We start from the raw sequence: 6,283 nt of genomic DNA on the forward strand, positions 1-6,283 counted from the left end.
CAACCTTCATCACAGGACAAATACACAAGACCTTCAGCAATGCATACACATTAGGAAAAAACTTGATGTCAGGCAGATGGAGGGTTTCATAGATGGTGGACGGAAGCTCTATATCTTTCCCCCTGTGTTTCCATTTGATTTTCCAACAATGAAGCTTGACTGAGAGCGTGTCGGGATTGGATAAGCCACTTCTACAACATGTCAGCATGGTGTTCCTCCTAGGTATTGAATTTGAGTTGTCCCATGACTGGGGGTACCAGAGATAAGCATTTAAGAGCTTTAAGGTGCTGTTCTGAGAATATATCTTTAAGTTCCTGAATAATGTGCTCCACTGTTGGGACACTTAGGGTTTCTTTATAGTAAATCTCAGAGGTTAACTGGGATTCCAAGTTACCCTGGTGAGCTCTGCGGAATTTCCCAGGGAGTTTCATTTGAAGATCATTTGGTTGCCAAATCTGTGGCTTCCTCAAACCAAAATTCATGATAAACTTTTCATGATAAATATTTTCCATCACTCCATTGAGTGAACGCAGTACTGCAGTCAAGCTACCAGCTGCAAATAAGACATCAGAGGTTTGACCCTGGAGATTTTTCCCGAAGGCTCTTGTAAAAGGACATTTTTAAGAACAAGAGTAGTAACAATGAAATCAAAATCTGTTACTGCACTGCAGAGTACAAATGCGCGGCCAACTATACAGTTATTCCATCTAATATTTGTGTCACTATTTATACTCTCTAAACATAAAACAAGTGCTTGCTGGAGTTCCACTAAAATTTCAAAAGCATCATGCCTGCCTGTTCATGGAGAATGCAGATTTCCTTCACTTCTTTACCCCTTTCTTTACTGTTCTGAAAAAGGAGAGAAATTACATTGTCAAGTTCTAAAAGAAGTCGTGGCGATCCATGGAAAAAAGAACAAACTTCCTCAATTGTTCTTAAAGCAACAGATACTCCCATAACAGGTACTGATTTTGCCAACCACATATTTATGGCACAGGAAGAGTAGAGCATGTAAATAGCTTGGGAATATTTCTCTGAAAGTCTAGAAGCAACAACTTTCATTTTGGAAGAAAATCCAATAGACACAATGTAAGCCTGGCCACGACAATACTCCATATTTAATCCCCACTTCTCGGTTATCACAGTGTGAAATTTCACAGTCAAAATTTCTGCATCAGCTTCGTAAGGCAGGAAACCTAGAAATTCTTCTCTTAGGTTATGAGATTCATCAACAAACCTCACCAACACAGGTAGATAGGCGCTCTTCCCTTGTTATGTCCACTACATCATCAGTGATAATGGAAAAGAAGTGTGACTCTCTCACTTCCCTGAGAGTTTCTTCTCAAATACCGCTCTCATAGATCTCTAGCATCTGTTTCTACTGTGTTTTTGAACAAAACAACGTGTTAACTGCTGTTGTCTCAAACCATTTTCTCAGAAACTCTTCACCAGAATTTATCTGACACTCCAGCAGTGCTTGAAAGTTATCTGGAGTAAAGAGATCTTCTGGGATTTCATCAGCCTCATATCCATCCAGAGGTATGTTTTGCTTTCCCATCAGAATCAAGATTTCAAACAGAGATTTTAGTTATTCTCTGTTTTCCTTCTCTTCAAGGGTTAGAGGTAAAATATCCTCATCTTGTCCTTCACCCCCTTCTTCACTGGGGTTCTGAGCATTGCTATTGTTGATTTCTTTATGTTTTTGTTCCTGTTCAGAAGTTTTATCAATTTTTTTCTGTTTCAGTGTCCTGATTTCTTCTTCACTCAGTTATTTTACTCGTTTTCTGTGTCTACTCTGTGTGTTGCTCAAATGACTGGTAAGATCCAATGTTGTTGGTATTTCATTATCTCGAAGAACTATCCTGTAAGGACTCTCCCAATGACTTCACAAGTATCTGCTTCAATTAATTTTGAGAAATAAACCAATTATTTAGTTTTCTGATGCCTCTGCAAAGTGTATATAGTTCTACAGATCCTAGAGGTCTCAAAATGTTTGGCACATAATTGATAATGTTTATTTAGCTGATCAGGTGTTTTATCTTCTAAATCTGCTCCCCTTCAATTCTTCACCCACTTCCGGCATCTGGCCGGGTCCCGCGGGAACGTGAAGAAGGCCAGGTCGGACTGCGTGCTCTTCTGCCTGCGGTTAGGGGCAGGGCAGAAGTTCCGCATCCTCGCCTGCTGGCAGGCCGGCTGGCCGGCTCGGCAGGGCTGGCACGCGGGGGTGAAAAATTCTTATAATTTGACTTTCCATTTTTAGTTTTAATTATGTTATGACACTTATAATAGAAAATATTCTGACCGCTCATTCCCAAAATATCTCAATTAAGTGCAAGGCAGAAACATTGGGTTAACTTCAACGTTTGTGAAAGTTTTCCCCAGCAAACTAAAATCTCCCATAGATACAGAATGCTCAGTCAGGACCACCTAAATACAGCTCTCAAAGAAAAAACTGTAGGCACAAATATTTCTAAAGTAGATGATAAACACATGGATCTACCAAGGACATTTTCATGATGCTGTAACTTTAAGCTTCTTCATGTGTTGAGAAAGTATCTTTTTAAAATAACTCTGGAACTGTTTAACATTGAAAATGAGTGTGTTTCTGGGCAGCATTTGTGGAATGCTGGCCACCAAAGAGACATTTACAGCAATTGCAAATTTGCTTTTGAATGGATCCCCCATGACCCCAAAATATTTTTATCCCTTGCTAGTTATCTATTTTCTTTCTTAAATAATCCTGCCTTTTTATAACACTTTACTCCTGTTGCATAGTTTTTCACCAAATGCACAGTTAACTTTAAATCCATTTTAAAAGGCAAAGAGAAGATACCAGTAACTCTTACTTTGAACATATATATGCTTTTCTCCTGTCTGTTATGTTCAGTTTGTCAGACTTTCCTCAAAACTGATAGTTATTCTATTTAATTCAATTTAGCCAAATATCATGGGCTATAAAGTCAAGATTATACCAGAGGGGGCAATTGTCATAATTTAAGGTTTTGAGGCCACTAATGTCATGCTATTTTTAGGAATAACTAGACAAGACACAAAAGAACATCATTGTCACTGTTTCAGATGTCATCTCATGAAACTGGTTTGTTGGCCAGAATAATCCCAGGAATTTCTCAATGAAACTCAATTATGAACAATGAGACATGTCAATGAGGCATTGACAGGAAATGAAACATTCCACGTATGCGAATATCTAACTAAAATGTGTTCTCATTTAAGCTGAATTTTAAGAAATTCAAAGATTTTATTCCTAAATTGTACTTACTGTCATTTATATAATTTAGAATAATCATTTTGAGCATTAGTGTAATAAACACTGCAAATGTAGCCCTTAAAATTTATTTACACCATCTGTTAGTAAAGACTTCAGGTTTGGGAGATTGTACCTCCTAATCCCACCTTCCTTGGCACTTGAAATTGGAGAGGATATGTCTAAGGTACTATATATTGTACTTTTCTATGACCACATTTATTGTTTCACAAGTGGGCTTCTCTATTCCATTTAGGCCCATGAGACTTCAAAAGGTATTTGCTTGGAACTTCTAAGAAGAAAAAAAAAAAAAAGTCTAAGTCTGTATGGAAATGGTTGATGATGTCCCATAAACCTAGCAGCCATAGTTTAACCGCAAGAGTCACCAAATGAAACTGCCTTAGTACAGTGCCTGTTAGAAAACTAGAATACAGAACAGAACAAACGTAACAAGCCTGTGATGCCATCATTGAGTAGCTAAATTAAAAAATCCAGGAAGTTTCCCCTTTGGATTTCCAACTTGCGTCAGGCAACATTATTTGAACTGGGTTGTCTGTCACTTGTAACTAAATGCGTACTACCAAGACAATATTTATTCTACTATGTCAGTGACACGTGCAGGGTTAATAACAGTATTGGCCTCATTACATAAAATTACTCAGGACTTTCTATGTTTTCTAGCTCATGTGTTTAATTTGTATAGTGTATCTCTCTTCTCTTGTTGTTAGCTATTCCCCTACGGACTAAGAAATTACTTACTAAAAGATAAGGATTGTCAGCCGGTTTCCTTTGATCTGCTATGACCCTGGAGGAGAGGCATGCGCCAAAGGCCTCAGCTCCCTCCTTACTTCCTTAGGAAGGACTTTCCTGACCCACATCAAAGTCAAATCCGCTTGTTAAGTATCCTTGCTGAGCTACTATACAACAAGCTCTCTTCCAAGCATTTACTTGAATTAATCTATTTAATCCTCACACAATCTATTTAATCCTCACAGAAACCTTATTTTACAGACCATATCATTCCCATTTTAGGCCATTTGTACTGCTTTAACATAAAACTTGAGAATGGGTAATTCATTAAAACCAGAAATTTATTTTTCACAGTTTGGAAGGTGGGAAGTCCAAGATCAAGGTGTCAGCATTTGGTCTGGTGAGGGCCTTCTTACTACATCCTCACATGGCAGAAAGCAGAAGGGCAAGCAAACTAAATGCTGCAGGAAGCATCTTTTCTAAGGGTCTTAATCTCATTAACCAGGAGGAAGCTCTCATGGCCTATTCACCTATTAAAGACCGACCTCTTAATACCATGACATTGGCAACACCTGAATTTTGGAGGGAAACCATTCGAAGCATAGCACAAATGAAGAAACTGAGGCACAAAAGTGCTGGTAGGTAGTATAAGGTCACAAAACAAAGAATTGGGAGTGTGATTTAAATCAAGGCAATTAAAAGCCCTGCCTCCTTAACTTTTGTGCTACATGTCCTTTTTTTTTTTTTTTTTTGAGATGGAGTCTCACTCTTTTGCCAGGCTGGAGTGCAGTGGCACAGTCTTAGCTCACTGCAACCTCCGCTTCCCGGGTTCAAGTGATTCTCCTGCCTCAGCCTCCTGAATAGCTGGGACTACAGGTGCCTTCCACCATGCCTGGCTAATTTTTTGTATTTTTAGTAGAGATGGGGTTTCACCATGTTGACCAGGATGGTCTTGATCTCTTGACCTCTTGATCCACCCACCTCAGCCTCCCAAAGTGCTGATATTACAGGCGTAAGTCACCGTGCCTGGCCCTATTTAGTTTTTTCAGAACACTTATCTCACGTGTATTTTAAACATTTCCTAACATAATAATTCAATTAACATTCAACCCTCCCACTAGACTACAAGTTCCATACAAGCAGAGATTATATTCAGATTAGTTCATCATTGTCTCCTCAACCCTTAGCACAATGCTCACATCTTTATAGGCACTCAATAAGTGTTCGATAAAAGAGAGAAGAAAAGAAGGAAGGACACAAGGTAAGCACAGAGGAAAAGGAATGAAAGATGGAAATTAAGACCTAAGCAAGAACCCAAAAGGAAGCTATAGATAAGTTTATAATTGAGGGCTGTTATAGCTTCACAGAGGCCTTTTCTGCTTCCTACTAAGTAGTCAAATTTACCAGATAAATGAGCTGTTACTGTACTTCATGTCCAATAATAACATTTCTTTTAGCAATTAACTCAGAGTATGTCCAACATTTCATGTAATGAGGAAAGCTAAAAAGAAAACACACATTAAGAATGTAAATAGGGCAGCGCAGTGGCTTATGCCTGCAATCCCAGCACTTTGGGAAGTTGAGGTGGGCAGATTGCTTGAGCCCAGGAGTTCAAGGCCAGCCTGGGTGACATGGTGAAACCCCATCTCTGCAAAAAAAAAAAATATATAAAAACTAGCCAAGTGTGGCGGTGTGTGCCTGTAGTCCCAGCAACCCAGGAGGCTGAGGTGGGAGGGTCGCTGGGACCTAGAAAGGTCAAGGCTGCAGTGAGCTATGATTGTGCCACTGCACTCCATCCTGGGCAACAGAGTGAGATCCTGTCTCAAGATAGAAAAAAAGAATATAAATAGATATTTAAACTTGTGGGAATAAAATGTTATGCACTTAAAACTGGCTACATATTCAGGATTGAAAGATTTAGAATAGAGAATGAAATTACTAACCATACAGAAGTACAAAAACCCTCAGAAACTTTATGAACACTTTTATGCACACAAACTAGAAAACCTGGAAGAAACTGATAAATTCCTGGAAATATACAACCTCCAAGATTGAAACAGGAAAAAATAGAAACCCTGAACAGACCAATAGTGAGTTCCAAAATTGAATCAGTAATAAAAAGTCTACCAACCAGAAAAAATCCCTGAACCAGACAGATTCACAGCCAAATTCTACCAGATGTATAAATAAGAGCTAGTACCAATCCTACTGAAACTACTCCAAAAAATTGAGGAGGAGGGATTCTTCCCTCTCTCATTCTGTGAAGCC

The 6,283-nt window shown here is 38.8% G+C and overlaps 1 pseudogene; it reads right to left on the reverse strand.

Moving 5' to 3' along the window:
- LOC105546964 overlaps window positions 1–2,172 on the reverse strand; it is a 9,211-nt pseudogene extending 7,039 nt beyond the window's left edge.
- Between the last annotated feature and the right edge of the window lie 4,111 nt (window positions 2,173–6,283).

The sequence above is a fragment of the Mandrillus leucophaeus genome, unplaced genomic scaffold, assembly GCF_000951045.1.
Source record: "Mandrillus leucophaeus isolate KB7577 unplaced genomic scaffold, Mleu.le_1.0 Scaffold376, whole genome shotgun sequence".
NCBI classification, from domain to species: domain Eukaryota; kingdom Metazoa; phylum Chordata; class Mammalia; order Primates; family Cercopithecidae; genus Mandrillus; species Mandrillus leucophaeus.